Consider the following 20558-nt stretch of genomic DNA (forward strand, 5'->3'; position numbering starts at 1 on the left):
TCTCATTTATTTTTGAAAAACAAACAGGACTAGATCAATTAGATAAAGATCAGCTGTTTCTGAACATGTTTTTAGCAGCATCAATAATTTTTCAAACATAAACTTAAGAGAAGTTAAACAAACACATGCTTATCAAGTGTTAAAATTTTAGTTGCTTAAGTCAAAAAACAAAATAAATTTGTAAGCTCACTTTCAGAAGAGTCCAGGGAAGATGCAGCTTCAAGAACAGATGGCTACTAGGTTCAAAGCTATTAGAATCAATTTTTTTTTTTGGTATCCTATCAGCTCTGCTTCCTCTCTTTCTACTCCATTCCCAGGATGCTTTGATCTTCCTCTTCATCACAGGATGTCTGCCAGCAGTTTTCAGAGCAACATCTTTTTAAATTTCAAAGCAGTAAGAAAGATTGAGCATCTTCCCCTCATAATTCCCGGCAGATATCTTCTTATTCACTTTGATTGGCTTGCAAGATCTACTCTAAATAGAAAGACCAGTGAAATGTGCTTCACTGTTTGGCACCTTCAGTCACATGTTCTACCCCTGAGGCTGGGAAGAAGCCCTGCCCTTGAGACCAGAGAAAAGGAATAAGGTGTATCTACTAGGCTTGCTTTCCACCCTACCACCTTGGAAATCCCTTCCCCAATCTCTGAGTGTTCCTAGCCTGAAACCCACTGTATATGAGGATCTCTAACATTCAGCAAGTTTCTAAGGATGCAGATCTTATCAAAGCAATACTATAGTAGAGGTCTGGGGCCTGAGTAGTCTTTAGAGGAAAGTTATATTGAGTCTTCCTCAATGCACGGCATGCAGCGATCAACCAACTCAGCTGTCCTGTGAGGCACTGCCTTGGCTCACTACACCCTCAGCGGTGCTGCCTGTCATGGACACATACCCAGTAGTGGGGAAGAGAATCATCTGAGTTGAGTTCTACTTCATACTAGGTATAATTACCTCCTGTTGTGATTATTTATAGCAGCAAAACCAATGTTCTTAAAACATAGTGGCTTAAAACAATAGCAGTTTATTCATATCTCTTACAGTTCTGAGCTCTTCTGATCACATCTATCTGTAACTGTGATTACAGTTGTACAGTAGTAAGGGCTAGTGTCATCTTGAAGGCTTCATTACTCACATGTATGATGCTCGGGTTGGGAAGACTCAAATGGCTAGGGTTGCAACAGGTCAAACTGCTGAACTGTGCTGCTTAAGGCAATAACAAAGTCCTCCCAGATAAATAGAATGGGAACACAGCCCCTACTCTCAGGGGGAGGAATGTCAAGTAGCCCCCTTCACATCATACCTTCTGGGATGGCTTTGGGTCAACCTACTAAACAATGTGCACCTTTCAGGTCTCTTATAAACTATGTCACACTTCTCCACTTGGAACCACATTTTAGAGATTATTCTTGGTCACACTGCTCTGATTCTGTGATGGAAATGAGTATTCAGGAGGTGAGATTATCAGGGCATAGCAAGAAGATGTTTTCTTCAATGACCATATGCTGGAAAAGAGGCTCACATACAAATAAAATAGTCTCCATCTGGGCAAACTGACCTATTTTGAATAGCTGTGATCCCTTTTAACACTTGTGACAATATTGTAATGTCTTACTGTGGTGCAGGTTATGTTTTTGTTATAAAATACAGCTAGACTCAAAACACACATTCTCTTTACTATGCATTTAGTCACAGCAGTGAGGCACCTTGAAGAGACTGATACAATTTGGTTTGATTACCTGGAGTTTAAGTGTCTTCAGGAAAAAGATGATGCTGTTTTCAAGGTGAGCTCCAGAATCAATTGCAAGCTTTGATATGGCCTCATATGCCAGACAAAAAGGAAAATAGTCAAAATTCTGATTGAAGCAAGGTTCAGTACAATGTTCTCTGGAACCACCCAATCCCTGTGGTGATTACCAAGCATATGACTAAAATCAGAAGACAGATAGAAAGCAGAATGAGAAATCACCTTACATGGTCTTCCAGATGAAGTTGACTAGGAAATTCTGGTTCTCACATATTTGCAAGTGTATTTAAAAAAAGAGACTTCATGGGTGAAATTGTTAAAGTATTGTCAAAACATGAAAATTTTGTCTTCATTTTAATTTCGGACACCAAGCCCAGGCCTAACCTCTTTTGCTGAATCTTAAATGCCTTCAAAGTAATGGAAAAATGAAATTCCACATTGTAGAATTGGCTTGTTGTTAGAAGCCAGGTTTTACTGAACAAAGAACGCTAGGTAAAATTATAAAATCAGTAAAGATGGTCTCTAACCTGCCACTTTTAGAGTACAAACTTTTAGGTCTGCGAAATTTATTTTCCTCCTAGTGATTCTGCCTGTATGAGCTCTGGCAGTACTAACTCTTGGCTCTAAGACCTGTCTAATTAACTAGCAAATATTTATGTATGGTCACTGGGTTCATCCACTGGGTACTCAATGTGCATTTATTGAGCACCAACCACATGCAAGCACTAAGTGCTTGGCTTATAGAAATGAACAAGACCCTTGTAGCTTTGATGTATGGAACTTGCAGTTTAGCACCAGGTCTTTCTAGAAGAGTTTCAGTGTGTTGGGGAAATCTATGCTGTGAAGTGAAGCTCAATTGAATGATGTTCCTCCTTTCCCTCCAGACCTAATCATATCTCTAGAAAAAGTACAGAAAACCCTAGAGGTATCTATTTAATAACAAATATTTCTGAAAGCCTGGACTTGTTAGTTAAATTACTCCAAAATACAAAAATCACAAATACTTGTTCAAAGTTCATGTGTGTAGTTCTCTACCAATGTACAATTTTGGGTTTGGGGATGGAGCTGAGCTTGACTTATTAACTTGGGGCTAATGCTCAAGGCAAAAACCAGGATGTCATTGCTGAGAAAGAAGTCAATGGGTAGATAGAATACATTACAGACTCAATCAACAAATATTTGTTAAGTTTCCATAGGCTTTGGATTTACTGTGGTAAATAAAATAAAGTGATTCTCTTATGAATTTTATGTTTACATAGGGGAGATAGATAATAAATGAGTGCAACAAACACTGAAATTGCAGGCAGTGATAAATGATGTGAATTGAAATAAATTACAGTAAAGTAGAGAAGAAGTATGTAGAAGTTTAGATAGGCTAATCATAGCAGAGTTTTTCTGAGGAGCTGAGATTTAAGCCAGAACTGAACAGTGTGCAGGAATGAGCCATGCAAAAATCTATGTGAAGAGGGTTTTAGGAAGAGGGAACAATATGGGATGAAGTAAGTGATCCAGGGGGCCAGCCAAAACACAGAGATACAAGGTACAGAGTGACATGCAATAGCACTCACCCAGTTGTTGGTGGTAAGCCATCTAATAGTGGACCATATTTAGAAGGAAATAACCCAGCTATTTAAACAGCATTGAGGAAACACTGCTATCATGAAAACTAAGTAAACTCTTCCTACATAGGTAAAGATTGACCCTTGAGATGTGAATAAAGCTGAGTTGATTGCTGAGAGCCATTAGCTATCAAGAAGAGATGTGGGTGCCATAATGAAAGAAGGCACTGACAAGTTTAACTTTAGGATCCAACAGTTTTCAGAAGCAAGGTCAGGTGATTTCTCTCTGTAAGGTGAAAGTAGAGGGAGTTTGCTTCCATCTTGGCTCAAGCTGCTGTCCTGGAAATGTACTGAAAGACTGGACTCTTCATAATGTGTTCAATTGGAACTAAATTACAGAGAGAGAGAGAGAGAGAAATATACAGAACAATCCACTGTTTTCCTGTTTTATATTCTGGTGGGAATAATCTTAAATCCTCAAGTGTTGCATGGTCTCTTGGCTCCCACAATAAACAGAAATCCCAACATCACTTAATTCATACTCCTATCAGCACCTCAATACCAAGATATTTTCACTGTTAACTGGGGAGATGGCTCTAGGGCTTGGTGATTGTGTTGGAGAACATTCATGTGTATCTTTACATTATGGGAACTATTAATATCATGGAATGCTTTCAGATTTCTCTTCTTTTCTGGGATACTCTGGGAAAGGATCATTATTTGACTCTTTTTTTCAATATGAGTTCTGCCTCACCACTCCTCTTTGATAACTCTGGTCCATCATTCAAAACTGTGGACTTCTCTTTGAGCACAAAATGCTTTCTACCTCTCAGGAGTGAAGACCACTCCATACCCTTTATCTTCAGCTAGTCTACATGGTCAAGTCCAGGTCTTCAGCAAACCCTTATTCTTCTTCGACATGCTAGAAAGAGGTTTTCCTCAGTCTTGTGGGGTATATCTTTTAGTAGCATTAATTAAATTCAACAAGAGACATCACTAGTCCTTTGAGTCATATACATGCCTCTCTTGATTTCTTCTTCACTCTTGTGGTTCTTCTGTTATCCATTTCTTAGTTCCTGGACAGTACTTAGCCCATTATTGGGCTTTGGTAAACTTCAGGCCATGGTCCTCTCTGCCAAGCTTCCAGGAAAGTTATTTTGGCAGAGACTAAATTGGCTCACCAAATACATTTCCCTTTCTTCGTGGGTCCATAGCTAGACTACATTTCTCAGACTCCCCTACATTCTGTTGTGGCCTTATGTTTATTCTATTCAGTGGAATGCAGCTCATGAAAATTTCCCATGAACTAGTTTCCATTTGCTCCACCATGTACCTGCTGAATGGACAGTATTTTAATGAACTAAAATGGAGAAGTCAGAGATAAAGAAATATGGGTCTCACCAACTGGAAGAATATGCATTGGACTCTATATGACTTAGAAATAAAATCTTATATTGTTGGGATATTGCAATAACAGAGGTTGCTTGTTGTCATCCTCACAGCAACTATGTATTATTATTATTTGACAGAGGAGAAGTTTGGTGCTTGAAGATTCTTAGACACTTGCCTCAGGTCCCCCAGCTCTGACTTGTTGGAACCAGGTTTCAAACACAGGTGCCAATGTCCAAGCTTGTTGTTACCATTATGGGGTTTCTAGTCTGTGTGTCACATGCATGTAGTTCTATAAATCAAACCAGGAAAGATGAAGCAGGACTGTCAATGGGTAGAATATTTCTCTTTGACCCTTTGCACGACTCCCTTTACAGCCCTAGTTTCTTTAGTTCCAGATAAGATGGGCTGGAAAATTTCTTCAGGGCTACATTAAAGTATTAATTTTTTTACAAAAGGAAGCCCTTAGGATTTAGCATCAGGTGATGTGAGTTTTAGAATAAGGAAATAATGGGAAGAGATGTCATAGATTTTGCCAAGAGCTTGCTGGAGGTAGTAGCAAGCAATTGAATCATATGCCTGCCCTGTGGGCTGTCAAAAGCAATAGAACAGCTTCCAAGCTCATTTCTATCTCAGCTTCCTGAGGCTTGCATGGTGCAAAGAAACCAGGAGTGTGTCTACCTGGATAGACTTGAAAAGGGAGATTAAAATACAAAGATTCAAGTGAGATTTCAGGTCCAGCAATGCCCTGAGGTTTGTGGTCATACACACAGCTGTTACCTGTGTGGCAGTTTTATCCCCAACTGATGCACCAGCTGGTGGAGTTTTATTTCCTTGTTGACTTTTGTGCTGCACCTGGGGAGTCTTGGTAACTGTCAACAAAGGTTTAGAACACTAATAAAGTGTCAGGCGCCAATGTGGTTGACTGTACAGATACTAAAATCTAGTTGCCTGTAGCTGGCAAGGGGGTCCCCAGCCATTAGGGAAAGTGGGGAGTAAGAGGAGACCAGGAGCAGGGAGATAGGATGAGGAAAGGAAGTTGATTGCTGAAGCCCCTGAGTTTGTGCCCAAGGTTTAGGTACTTGTAATAGATAGTGTTGGATGGACAGAGACCCAACTGCTGTGAGTGTTGGCTTCTCAGGGCTCACAGAGGTCCCACTCCCCAAGAATTTCCCTAAATTAATGCTCAGGAGGCTACAGTCCCTATATCTTCCCATCCAGTAAGCCTATAGCAATAACCAATACAGAGGCACAACAGACCAGCCACCTTACTTTAGGTGGGGGCAACTGGGTTAACACTGTGATTTATGCTCCAGAGCCTCGCATGGATCAGACCAAGTTTAGAGTTTACCCAGGCACACATCTTTGCTTAACTTCTTCCCCTTTGGATCTTGTCTGCTTTCTTCTGTTAGACGCTGCTCTTGAGTCCTCACTTGATAAACCATGTGTGCCTGGCTTCCTTGACTTGGGCTCTGCTTCTGGAGAACAGGACCTAACACAGCATCAAGAGATTTATGTCCCTATGGCCATGGTCCAGCCTAGCAAGAGGTGAGAAGGGCTTTGAAGCTAGAAGCTCCAAGGAATGTGTATTCAGGGCAGATCTTCTGGCTCTGTTTATGTGGAAGATGGCAGGTAGAGACTGAAGGCATCTTTTGAGGAGCACATGTCAGCCCCCAGGTAAGATGAATAGGCAAAGGACTGGTTTTAGGGTCTTAACCAGAGAAGTGCAACTAGAACATGCAGGAGGAGAAACAAAGCCAAATCCAATGGTGAAGGCTGGATCAGCAAAGGTGGGGTAAGATATGCTATGACTTGTTGGATACATGGGGGTGGGGATTCTGAGCTCATGTTTGACTCAACTGTTCCTTGGTCTGTTTGTGGCAAGACTTACTAATTAGTCACAAGAATCTGGGAATGTTAATCTTCATATCTAAACCCCAGACTCTTTATCTATAAAACAGCAGGAAGCATGTATTCAAGAACTAGTAACTATTTTATTACATAAATATTATTCTAAGCCACAGTAATGGAAGTTTTTGCCTGCTATAGAATGGACCTGGACTTTATAAACAGTCCACCTATAGATCAAGGCTTGGAAAGCAAAGAAATACAAAGTGATAAGATATAAATTAGGTACTGAAATAATGGCTAGACAAACTAGAAAGCACATGTTGCTTGTGTGACTCCCCATTGTCCTATATCTTAATGCCCAGAAAAAGTTGCCTTTTGGTGTCCTTAGAGCCAGCCTTAAAGGAAGTAAGCCACTACATCCTAAAAGAGACTGAGAGAGGGAGAGAGCATGAGGCAGAGGCAGAGGGAGAGGTGGAAGTAGAAGGGGAGACACACACACATACAGAGAGAGAGAGAGAGAATGAGCACATGAGTGAGATGTAGGCCAAGAATCATCCTCCAGATTTGGCCAATATTAATCCAGAATTGGACTCAAAAGGGTCCATTGAGGACAGAAAGTTGGCCAGTCAATATTATTGACCTGGAGTCTGTAATTGCAGTAGAAGGATTTCCTTCCCTTGCCTGGCAGACATTGTATTTACAATGCCAGATTCTCAATGCCCAAATAAAACTGGAAATTCTCAAAGATAAGGGCAGCAGGAATCTTTAGTCATTCAAATATTCTGTTCTTACCATCACTTTCTACTCTCTCTAAAATATCTAGTACAGAATTTTATGGTTCTTATTCTTGGAAAGGGTTCCCAGAAGCAGATATTGAGATGGAATTCATGTGTAACTCAACTTTTTGAGGATATTTTCTCAGAGAAAACTGGTTGTGGAACATAGGAAAGGGAAAGAAGCCAAGCAGTATTCCAGCCTGATCCCAAAGCAGGGTTTGGGAGTACAGATTGCACCTTAGATTTTTGTCAGCTTGCTTTCACTTTCCCATACTAGTTTAGTCTTTGGATAAAGGCCACTTTTGAGAACTGTGTTAGTCACCTTCCGTCACTGTGACAAAATACTTGAAAAAATCAACTTAAAATGAGGAAAGATTTATTTTAGGTCACAGTTGCAGAGGTTTCTGCCCATGGCCACTTGGCCCTGTCACAGAACATCATGTGAGGAGTGTGGAGTGGAACAAACTGCTTCTCTCATGGTGGGCAAGAAGCAAAAAGAGAGGAAAGGGCTAGGGTTTCAGTATCCCCTTCAAGGGCACACCCCAGTGACCTCATTTTCTTCCACAGGGCCCCATCTACTAAAGAATGCACTGCTTGATAGTGCCACAGGTTGGCAACCAAGCCTCTAGCACATGGCCTTTGGGGACATTTTAGAACCAAGCCATAACAAGGGCATAAAACTCCAGAAACTTTTGTCTCTGAGTAGCCAACCCAGTGGCCCAAGAGTGGTTCTCCAAGTAGAATCATAGAGATGGATAATTAGAAGCAAAATACTTAGCAGTTAAGGAAAGGCACACTGAAAATGTAAAAGGGATTTAAGGAAATGTGAATGGAATACTGACAGATGTTGCTACCACATTTAGGATTATTAGAAGAGCCTGGAAAAACCTATCTATTTCTGCAAATATAGTTTATTCTATGTATGCTAGTGTTACAAAATGGGAAGGTATAGCACTGGAAGGTGTGAATTTTAGTCCTGGCTCTAACTCATAAACTTTGTGACTATGGGTGAAATCACTTCAATCCTCTTGGCCCCAGTTCCTACATCTATAAAATAGGTTTAACATTATTGAGCTTTTAAAATATAAATTGATGTTTTCTGCTGGCTCCATTGGTTTTTGATATAGGCATTTTAAAATCTCGAATAAAATGGCAAATTTTTTAATTTTTGTCTTATGATTTTGTCAGTTTTTTCCTTTTATATTTCAAGACTTAGCATTAGCCAAATGTAGGACTGTTCCTTTTATCTCTATGGAATGTCTCTTCTTACACTTTTTGGCCTGAATTAAATGTCATCTGACATTAATATAGATGAGTTGAATTCTTTTACATTTATTTTGATTACTGTTTTATGTTTACCATGCTTTTTATGTTTAACCCCCTTTCTTTCTGATTGATAGTTTCAACATTTTAACATATTTACTTAACTATAAAAATTATTTTACAGTTTTTAGTATTTCTGCTTCCTCCCAAGTAACCCATGAACTCAGTATGCTTTCACACATTTACTGAACACCTTCCCCACCTATATCATCCTTGATATTTGGATTATATTTAATTATTAGAAAATACTATTTTTTTCAATAGTCAACAATAAATTTATCAACATATTTTATGAAATTCTAGATTAGCTATTGTTTCTTCACTCTATTACATCTCTCCATTGTTCAGGATATTTTCTTTTGCTTGAAATACATTCTTTAGTAGTTATTTTAGTGAAGTTAGAAATTCTTATCTTTCATTATTTCCATTTCAACTGGAGCGAGTTCATTTCCAGTTGTTTGTTTCGTTGCCCTCTTTCTTAGCATTATTTCTTCATGTGTTTTGGAATTTTGTTATTGAATGGACTCTCAATATTTCTAGCTCCTTCCCCCACCTGTTTGTTTCTCCATTTTGCAGATTTATGTTCCACTATTCTTCCATTTCTTCACAAGAACATGTAGTCAAAAGCCAAGCAGTTCTTTTTTTTTTCTTTTATTCATATGAGCATACAATGTTTGGGTCATTTCTCCCCTTCCTTCCATCCCCTCCCTTTCCCCTACCCCTTCCCTCTCCCCCACTACCTCCTTGCTACCAGGCAGAAACTATTTTGCCCTTATCTCTAATTTTGTTGAAGAGAGAGTATAAGCAATAATAGGAAGGACCAAGGGTTTTTGCTAGTTGGGATAAGGATAGCTATACAGGGAGTTTATTCACATTGCTTTCCTGTACATGTGTGTTACCTTCTAAGTTAATTCTTCTCAAACTAACCTTTTCCTCTAGTTCCTGGTCCCCTTCTCCTATTGGCCTTGTGTCGCTTTAAAGTTTCTGCATTAATTCCTTTGCATTGAGGACATCAAATGCTATCTTGTCTTTTGGGGGTTTCTTGCCTGTCCTCATACCTTCCTTGTGTGCTCTCGCCTTATCATGTGATCAAAGTCCAATCCCCTTGTTGTGTTTGCCCTTGATCTAATGTCTGCATATGAGGGAGAACATATGATTTTTGGTCTTCTGGGCCTGGCTAACCTTGCTCAGGATGATGTTCTCCAGTTCCATCCATTTACCTGCAAATGATAAGATTTCATTCATCTTCATGGCTGAGTAGTTTTCCGTTGTGTATAAATACCACATTTTCCTTTTTTTTTTCATTTTTCTTTTATTATTCATATGTGCATACAAGGCTTGGTTCATTTCTCCCCACTGCCCCCACCCCCTCCCTTACCACCCACTCCGCCCCCTCCCTCTCCCCCACCTCAATACCCAGCAGAAACTATTTTGCCCTTATTTCTAATTTTGTTGTAGAGAGAGTATAAGCAATAATAGGAAGGAACAAGGGTTTTTGCTGGTTGAGATAAGGATAGCTATACAGGGCATTGACTCACATTGATTTCCTGTGCGTGGGTGTTACCTTCTAGGTTAATTCTTTTTGATCTAACCTTTTCTCTAGTACCTGTTCCCCTTTTCCTATTGGCCTCAGTTGCTTTAAGGTATCTGCTTTAGTTTCTCTGCGTTAAGGGCAACAAATGCTAGCTAATCTTTTAGGTGTCATACCTATCCTCACCCCTTCCTTGTGTGCTCTCACTTTTATCATGTGCTCATAGTCCAATCCCCTTGTTGTGTTTGCCCTTGATCTAATGTCCACATATGAGGGAGAACATACGATTTTTGGTCTTTTGGGCCAGTTTAACCTCACTCAGAATGATGTTCTCCAATTCCATCCATTTACCAGCGAATGATAACATTTCGTTCTTCTTCATGGCTGCATAAAATTCCATTGTGTATAGATACCACATTTTCTTAATCCATTTGTCAGTGGTGGGGCATCTTGGCTGTTTCCATAACTTGGCTATTGTGAATAGTGCTGCAATAAACATGGGTGTGCAGGTGCCTTTGGAGTAACCTGTGTCGCATTTATTTGGGTATATCCCCAGGAGTGAGATTGCTGGATTGTATGGCAGATCTATGTTTAGATTTTTAAGAAGCCTCCAAATTTTTTTCCAGAGTGGTTGTACTAGTTTACATTCCCACCAGCAGTGTAAGAGGGTTCCTTTTTCCCTACATCCTTGCCAACACCTGTTGTTGGTGGTGTTGCTAATGATGGCTATTCTAACGGGTGAGGTGGAATCTTAGTGTGGTTTTAATTTGCATTTCCTTTATTGCTAGAGATCATGAGCATTTTTTTCATGTGTTTTTTGGCCATTTGAATTTCTTCTTTTGAGAAAGTTCTGTTTAGTTCACTTGCCCATTTCTTTATTGGTTCATTAGTTTTGGGAGAGTTTAATTTTTTGAGTTCTCTGCATATTCTGGTTATCAGTCCTTTGTCTGATGTGTAGCTGGCAAATATTTTCTCCCACTCTGTGTGTGTTCTCTTCAGTTTAGAGACCATTTCTTTTGATGAGCAGAAGCTTTTTAGTTTTATGAAGTCCCATTTATCTATGCTATCTCTTAGTTGCTGTGCTGCTGCGGTTCCATTGAGAAAGTCTTTGCCTATACCTATTAGTTCCAAAGTATTCCCTACTCTTTCCTTTTTCAACTTTAGAGTTTGGGGTCTGATATTAAGATCCTTGATCCATTTTGAGTTAATACTGGTATAGGGTGATAAACATGGATCTAGTTTCAGTTTTTTGCAGACTGCCAAGCAGGTCTTATATCGGTAGCTCACATCTCCCAGCCTACGCTGATATTGGAGTTATCACATATTCATCTACCAAGTCATCAGGGAAGCCTTAGTCCAGGGTGAAAGACTTATTCCTTACAGTTTATCTGCTATCCAGATTTATGTGAATGTTTGTTCAGATGGTGGCTTTAGGAGCTTATATGAGCTCCCTGTAATAGATGAGCAAACTTCAAACCAAACTTGCTTCTGGTTTCAAACAATGAGTTTAAAGAATGAGTCTCTTACTAGATACTTAAAGTTTTGTAACCTCTGGAATTAAGTGAAACTGCAAACTCAGTTCCAGTTATTTCTCTTGGTTTACTTTCATTTCTAGTCTTCAGAGATGTTTATCTCCATTTAGGATTAGTATATCTTAAATTCTTCCTCTTAGGTGTCATATTTTATAATAGTTAGCCACTGGAACACATCAAAAATAAAACCACTTCTGAAAACTGAGTAGTTTAGTACAACAGTCACTGGTTCTCATTCATGTTTCTGGGGCTGGGATAATCTGGACTGGATAGAGCTTGCAATTCTGCTTCATTCTTCAGGAAGGAAAATGGGAGAATTAGAACCCTAGCTACTTTATTCTCTTTCTATCCAGTGTTTTATGGTATCCCCATCCAGCCATGCTCAAGTTGAAGCAAAGATCTTGGGTACCATTGATGAATACATGCAGGCCAGTCTTTTGAGCACAAAGTTGAGTGGAGGTGAGAGGAAGCAAAAGAAAATATCCAGCACACGATCAAAGGGGAGTCAGAAGCAGTTAGAAAATCACTGGGAGACAGTCACTGGGCATGTGCAGAACAAAAACAAAAACAAACCAGACAGGATGACTCACAAGTTTCAAAAAGATGTGATCACCCAAGACTTATTTTTAGAAACTCACTTGTTTGGGGCTTTTGGAAATTAGAAACTCTTTGTTCAGATGGGGTACCCTGTCACTTTTGGAAATTTGTTTTATATTAAAAGAAATATAGAGCCCATTTGAACTTTCTATTACTCAGATCTTATTAATCTAGTTTTTTTATTGGGAATAATGAAGAGAGGGCAAATATTTTCATTCAATGGACAGTGGTGTGGCAGTTAGGAAAGCTGTTGAGTCCCTGCTCTGCTGTGGTCAAGCTCTGTGTCTGGACAATTTGTATGGTTTCCTGGGCCTCCAGTTTGCTCCTGCAAATGAGGAGATGTTAAATCAGCCCTGAAAGCTTGTCTGTGGATTGTACATGCAATGAATGGCTTGCATTTAAAACATTTTTACTGAAAATATTTAACACTGAGAGCCCTGTTCTGGTCTCTTTGCTGAATCACTTGAACTAATGGGAATCTTGATGAAGAATTTTCTATTTTTCATTTTCCCTTCCTTACTTCTTATTTAAAAGGTTTTTTAAAATTATCACATTATTGTTGAACTGGGGGTGCATTATGAAATTTATAAAAGTGCTTATAATTTGTCTTAGTTAAATTCACACCTCCATCATTCTCCTTTATCCTTCTTCCCCCTCATTCTTAGAATAGTTTCAGCAGGTCTCATTTTTCCAGTTTCATACATGAGTACATAATATTTCTACCATATTCACCTTCCTTCACTCTTTTCCTTATGTTCTCTCCCCTCCTACTGGTACCAACCCCCAGACAGGACCTGTTTTACCTTCCTTTCCTTTCCTGTCATCCATTTTTTAAAAAGACATTTTAGTTTGTTTAAGATAGCTATACATAAAGTTTCATTATGACATTTCCATATATGTATGTATTGTAATGTATTGTACCACCACCGGTTCTCAAGGGCCTACACCTTGAGCCACTTCACCAGCCCATCTTTTTTTTTTTTTTGTGAAGTGTTTTTTTCAAGAGAGGATCTCTTCAAACTGCAATCCTCCTGATCTTTGCCTCTTAGTAGCTAGGACTACATGTGTAAACCACCAATGCCCGGCCATTTTTCTCCTTTATATGTTAGTCCTCTTCTTATGGTGATTTTAACAGTTTTAAAAATTCTATATTCCTTCTTGTATAGAAAGTATATCGCCCATACATACCTTCTTTACTTCTTTTTTTCTACCCTCCCCTTCCCATTGGAAGCTTCCCTTTAGCGTGACTTGTTTTTCATTCTTGTTTTATGTTGTTTAGGTGTCTGTTCGTTGGTCAGTGGGATTTTTGCCTTGGTATTATACCTGTACACGCATTGTGCTTAAGTCAATATAACACCTTTCCACTACACTTCCACACCCTTTTCCCTCTATCCTGTGTTGCTGAACAGTTTCCAATGTGTTCCCTTGAGTCTTGTTCAGACAGAGATGTGATGTATTTCATTATTATTCACTATCTTTCTTTCCATCTTTTCCTCCTCCTTTGGTCTCCTCTACCATTTCCATTTTTGGATACATGTTCTGTATATATTTGTATGTGTATATAATATTGCTTGTATTTGTTTTGGGCATATTGCACATATGAGAGAAAATATGTGGCCTTTGGCTTACTGGATCTGGCTAACTTCATTTAAGATGATGTTCTTCAGTTCCATTCATTTACCTGAAAATGACAAAATTACATTCTCCTTTATGGCAGAATAAAATTTTGTTGTATAAATACAACATTTTCTTAACCCATTCATCAGTTGTGGGGCATCTTGGCAGTTTCTATAGCTTGGCTTCTGTGAATAATGCTGCAATAATCATGGGTGTGCAGCTGCCTTTGTTGTAACCTAACTTACATTCCTTTGGGTATGTCCCTAGGTGGTTTTGCTGGATAATATGGCAGTTCTAGTTTTAGTTTTTGGAGGAGCCTCCATACTGTTTTCCATAGTGGTTGTACTAATTTACATTCCCACCACTGGTGTATGAAGGTCCCTTTCCCCCACATGCTTGTCAACATTTGTGGTTTGTGTTCTTGATGATAGCCATTTTAACTGGAGTGGTTTTGATTTGCAATTCCTCTGTGGCCAGGGATGTTGAGCATTTTTTCATGTTTTTTTTTTGACCATTTGGACCTCTTCCCTTAAAAAAGCTCTGTTCAGTTCATTTGCCCATTTCTTCATAAATCATTTCTTTCTTCCATATGACAGGCAAAGGACAGCCATCCCTGACAGCTGCCCATGGCAAAGCATGGTTTGATAATGATAACTTGATAAAAACTAAGAGCCTATAAATTTAGATTTCTAGTGAGTATACTGATTCTGGCCTCTTAGACATCCCAATAATTATCTAGAATTATGCACAATTTACCTACTTTCATTTTCTATGAAGTTGTCAGTTTTAAGGTCAGAGTTTGACAATTTATTAGTTTGTCCTGTAGAAATAAATTGGGGACATTTGAAGCTAAAGTCTTTAATGTGTTCAGTTGGGGCCGTAGATGTGAAGCTGCCTCCTATTTATAGATGGGCAAGCTTAATTGTTGCTTTTCAATCTAAATAGAAAGGCTCTGTTTACTGTTGCTTTTAATTGTATCAGCCTGGTGAAAAAGCATGCAGGGCCTCTCCAGTAAAGGCAACTCAATAAAAGCATTTTGTCGGGAAATTATTATTGCCATCATGAAAACCACGCACAGCATTCAAATATAAAACCAGCAACAACTCCAGCTTTTCCCTTTGATGGACCCAACATGAGGCTTTTACATTTTCTTAATTCGTTCTTTTTTTTTTCTCTTATTTTGGTAGAACATTAAAGCTGATAAGGGCACTATGGCTCTCTTTAATCTCTAGCCTTCCTTTTATAGATGAAAATCTTGTTCAGAATGGAGACATGATTTTGGTAGAGTCATCAAAAAGAAAGATTCTCAGGGAAATCACCTTTTTTTCTGGGTGTGCCTGGTCAGAAGAGACTATAATAACGCACACTTTATGGAGGGAGTTCTCTTTAATAAAGTTCTTCTGAAAAGTTTTCTACCAAATGTGCTGTGTTATCTTTGAATTCCTAAGAACTTGGTATAGTGTAAGGACCCAGTCCTGACCAGAACAAGATCGCAAATCCAACATGTTTGGAAGAAACTCTAGAAAGAAGACCTTCTTGTAGCAATGTAGGGATAAAGAGAACATTTGATTTCCAGTATTTCTAGTACATTCCCTTCTAGACGCTGGCCTTCCCTATCAAAAGAAGGAATCCATTTTTCCTCTCTTGAACCTTGGCAGTCTTTATGAATGCTTCTATGAGTAGAATGTGGCATTAGTGATTTTTGGTGAATTTTGAGGCTAGCCCAGAAAAGATACTACATTTCTACTTTCTCTCTTTCAGAATTCTGACTCTTGGATCCCAGCCAGCAGATCATGAGAGGCCCAGGCCATGTGAAGAGGCCATGTTGGTGTTCAGCTAAAGACCCAATAGACAGCTGGCATTGACATGTGAGTGAGACTTTGAATGATCCCAGCTGAGATAAGTACAGGCTAAGTAAACTGACCTTGTTGGGCTCTGTTGAAATTATGGATTCATGAAGAAAATAACTTTTATTTTTTGTAGTAATGGGGTTTGAACTCAGGGCCTTGTGCTTGCTAGGCAGGTGCTTTACAACTTGAGCCACACCCCCAGCCCTTTTTGCCTTTAGGTATTCTTTTTTCTTAGCATGGTATAGTTATACAGGGGATACCTTGTGACAGCTACATAAGGGATTACAATATGTCTTAATTAGATCCACCCTCTCCATCCTTTTCCTTTTTTGCCCCTCCTCACTTCTAAGAACACTTTCAACAGGTTTCATTGTTCTATTTTCATACATTACTACAAAATACCTCCACCATATTCCCTCCTTCACCCTTTCCTTATGCCCTGCCCCCTCCCACTGGTACCACCCCCCAGACAGGAGCTGTTTTATCTTTCTTTCATTTATTAAAAAAGAACATTTTTTTTAAGTTTGTGATAGTTACACAGGGGGTTTCATTGTGCCATTTCCATATATACATGTATTATACTCTAAGTTGGTTCATCCTCTCCATTATTCTCCCTCCTACTCCTAGGTATTTTTCAAATAGGATCTTGTGTTTATGCCTAGTCTGGCCTGGACAGCAATCCTGACCCTCTTATTTATACTTCCTGCATAGCTGGGGTAACAGGCACATTCCACCATGCCCTACTTTTATTGGTTGAGATGGAATCTCAACCCTGGCCAATCAAGGCCTGGGTTGGCCTTGAACTCTGATCTCTCTGATCTCTACTTCTTGAATAGCTGGGATTGCAGGCACAAGACACTGAGTTTAAATATAATACGTTATACATAGTAACGAACTATAAATAGTGTGATGAAAAATACTATTCTCTTGTGTCTCATTTCTCCTTTAATATATCTTCCCCTTTCCTTTCGTAAAGATTCTTTCACCCTTTCTTCAACGGTTCTGCTACTATTCCTACTACTGATGCTACTACTACTTCAAGTATTGTTACTACTGAAAATAGGAAAAATGTTAGTCTCTGTTGCATGTACCTACTGCATAGATATAGGTTGTTATACATATTAAAACATTTAATCCTCACACCAACTGAATTGCATTACCCCATGATTCATATGTTGACATCCCAACCTCCAGTACTTCAGAATGTGGCCTATTTGGAGATGGCTTATTTAAAGCAATAAAATGAGGTCATTAGGGTAGGTCCTAAAACAATATGAGTGATGTTCTTGTAAGAAGAGGAGTTTAGGACACAGACACTCAGAGAAGAAAGATCCTGTGAGGATATAGAGAGAAGAGGGCCTTTAACAAGCTAAAGAGAGAGATTCTCAGAAGAAACCAACACTGCTGACATCTTGATGTTGGACTTTTAGACTCCAGAATTGTGAGAAAAGAAATTTTTGTTTAAGATACACAGTTTATGGTACTTTGTTAAGCATCCTCAGAAAATTAATATACAACTTTATGAGTAAAGTATTATTAATGTTAGATGAAAGATTTACAGATGAGGAAGATGATATACAAAGAAAGTAAGTAACTCACCAAAGATTATATAGTTTTATTTCCTTTCAGAAATAAGGAAATGAGGGCCCAAGAATTTGATTTACATAAAGTTTCATAGCTAGTTTAAAGAAAGATTCAAAACCAGAATAGTTAAGCCTTAACCCTATATGTGTACCATTTAGTATGAGTCTTCAGATATATGTCACTTAGTCCGAGAGCATCACCTGCCTATATAGCACTTACTACCTCATTTTTCTTCCTGACAGCAGATTCTTTTTGTTTAGGTACTCAGTTCTCCTTCAGCCCATGTGACTCAGAGGAATTGCCTCAGCTTCAGGAGTCAATCTGAGTAGACTAAGGGCTATCTCATACCTCTCATCTGTGACTGATTCATAAAATGTCATGTGACACAGTTTTGCCCAATGATAGTGAGGAGACATTTGTTGGAGTCTCAGCAGGGGGAGGGGAGCTGTTCTGCCTTGCATTTAAGAGTAAGCTATTCAGCTATTCAGATTTGAATGAAGGTAGATGAATTCACATTTGTTCCTTGGTGGAAACCAGTCTTAAAAATGAAGCCAAATATGTGAATCACCTACACAAGAAATAGAGAGAGTCTGAGCCCTCAATACCAACTTCGGGGTACTGAATCCACTGACTCCTATTAAACTTCCCATTAAATAAACACTATTTCCTCTTTTGCTAGTTTAGAATTTATTGAAGTAACCGAAGATTAATGACTATAAAAAAAAAACTCAGTAGATTCAAATGCTTCTGATAGAGTAAATTATCTCCACTATCTGTCTTCAAAACAGTGAGAGCCAAATTTGGCTTTATTCCTTCTAACTCTGTCTCCTTAGGCTATAAATAGCCAAGTGGTTTCTCTCTCATGTAAAGGACCATAAGCTGAAATCTTTGCAACCTCTCCCAAACCCATCCTAAAATAGAAAATATTGGAAGTGAGAGCTCAGCCTTGAGATGTTCCATTCTCTAAAAAACAGATTAAGTGAGGTGACTGGACAGCATTCTTTGCAGCAGGACAGTGAACACTTGGTATATTCCCAGCCTCTTGAGTGAGCCATAGAAATCTCTTCTCTTGTAAAAAATTGTTCTTTGGTTGTATTGCAGGGCTTTATTGGCTAATGGTGAAAAGGGAACTTGTTGGTGGTCTAGCTAGATACTTACGTTCCTGAATCACCAGCAGAAATGTGACATTTAAATGGAGCAGTGATTCTTATTTTTTTCTTATTTTGGTGGTGGTACTGGGGCTTCATGCTTGCTAGGCAAGTGCTTTACTGCTTGAACCATGCCGAACCCTTTTTGCTCTAGTTATTTTTTTAGATAGAGCCTTACTTTTTGCCCCAATGGGCCTGGACCACAATCCTCCTACTCACACTTCCTGCTGTAGCTGGGATGACAGACTTGCACTGCCACACCCAGACTTGCACAGCCACACCCCAAGTGTTGAGTTGGGGTCTCATGGACTTTTTTGCTCTGACTGGCCCCTAACCATAATCCTCCCAATCTCAGCCTTTTAAGTAGCTGGGATTAGAGGCATGAACCTCTGTACCTGGCTCAGAGCTTTGATTTTTATATATTTTTAAGTTTTATTTTCAATTGATGTAATTTGTGCCTATTGTCAGCAAATGAGTTTGGACAAGGAGAGTGATTTTTCTCCAGTTAGTCAAATCAATACTTGAATCTAGGACTTTTGACTCCTAGTCCAGTGTGCTTCCCAATAATTTTCTCCACTTATTTTCTTTTTTCTTTTTTGAGATGGTGCCTCCCTATGTAGTCTAGGCTGGCCTTGAACTCACAGTCCTCCTGCCTCAGCCTCCTGAGTGTTAGTATTACAAGCATGTGCCACTATACCTGGCTAATTTATCCACTTGATTACTTTCACTTAAAAAATCACTTTTGCCTTAACCTTTCAAAACATAAAACGTTTTGAGATAACTTTAGATTCACACGAAGTTATAAAAAGTGATAGGGATCTTAAGTATAGTTTCCTTCCAATGGTGACATCTTGCCAGACTATGGTATAATATCAGAACCAGGATATGATCTTGATCCAGTAGAATATTCCCATTAGCAGAAAGATCATTCATGCTATACTTTATAATCATACCATTTTCCCTTCCACCCATTTTCATTCCTTAACCCCTGGCAACTACTAATGTGTTTTCTGTGTCTTTAATTTTGTCATTTTAAGAATGCTATATAAATCTAGAGAGACCTTGTAGTATGAGACTTTTGGTATTTGCTTTTTGCTACTTTACATAATTTTCTGGAGATTCTTTTGGATTGTTGACTTGTATTTCGTGGTATGGAATTGGGGGTTAAACCAATCATCCCTTGAAGGACATCTGGGTTGCTTATAGTTTTTGACTATTACAAATAAATCTACAGTATATATTCATGCATAGGTTTTTGTGTGAACATAAATTCTCATTTCTCTGGGATATGGGCCAGATATGTAATGGCTGGGTCTTACGAGAGTGTCTGTTTATTAAAAAAAAACCTGCCAAATGCATTCCAGAATGACATGTAGCATTTTATATTCCCATCAGAAATGTGTAAGTGATACAATGTCTCTGCACCCTTGTCAATATTTGTTGTTATTGACTCTTTTTTAATTTTAGCTATTCTGATAGGTATGTAACGATAGCTCATTGTGGTTTTAATTTGCTTTTTCCTGATGACTAACGATATTGAACATCTTTTTATGTGCTTACTTTCTATTAGTATATCTTCTTGAGTGAAATGTTTCTTCTTGTCTTTTGTCAGTTTTCTCATTGGATTGTTTACTGTTTAATTTTAAAAGTTATTAAATATATCTGAGATGCTAGTCCTTTGTCATGTATGTGGCTTTCAAATATTTTCTCCCAGTCTGGATCTTGTCTTTTTATACTTTGATAAGATCTTTCACAAAGCAAAAATTTCCTTACTTCAGTAAAGTTTATTTTCCCAACTTTTCCTTTTATGGATGTTTTTGGTGTCAAATTTAAGAATTCTTTGATAGTGCTTATATTCCAATTTGTTTTCTAAAGTTTTATAGTATTAAAATTTACACTTGAGTTTTTGACCCTTTTTTTGTGCAAAATGTCCTTTTTTTTTTTTTTTGTGGCACAAGGGATCAAAGGTCATTTTTTAGTTCCTGGATATCCAATTGTACTCTTATTTTAATTTATCTCTCCTGATTGAAGTTTATAAATTTAATTGATGTTTTCAAAG

The 20558-nt window shown here is 38.5% G+C and overlaps 1 long non-coding RNA gene across 1 annotated transcript in view; it reads left to right on the top strand.

The window, feature by feature from the left end:
* Positions 1-20558, top strand: part of LOC141423122 (uncharacterized) — a 79986-nt gene that overhangs the window by 26414 nt on the left and 33014 nt on the right. Inside the window, exon 3 of the long non-coding RNA XR_012447775.1 lies at positions 15679-15785. This is a non-coding gene — a long non-coding RNA (uncharacterized lncRNA). The remainder of the gene's footprint in view (positions 1-15678; positions 15786-20558) is intronic.

This window comes from Castor canadensis, chromosome 5, assembly GCF_047511655.1.
Source record: "Castor canadensis chromosome 5, mCasCan1.hap1v2, whole genome shotgun sequence".
In the NCBI taxonomy this organism is placed as follows: domain Eukaryota; kingdom Metazoa; phylum Chordata; class Mammalia; order Rodentia; family Castoridae; genus Castor; species Castor canadensis.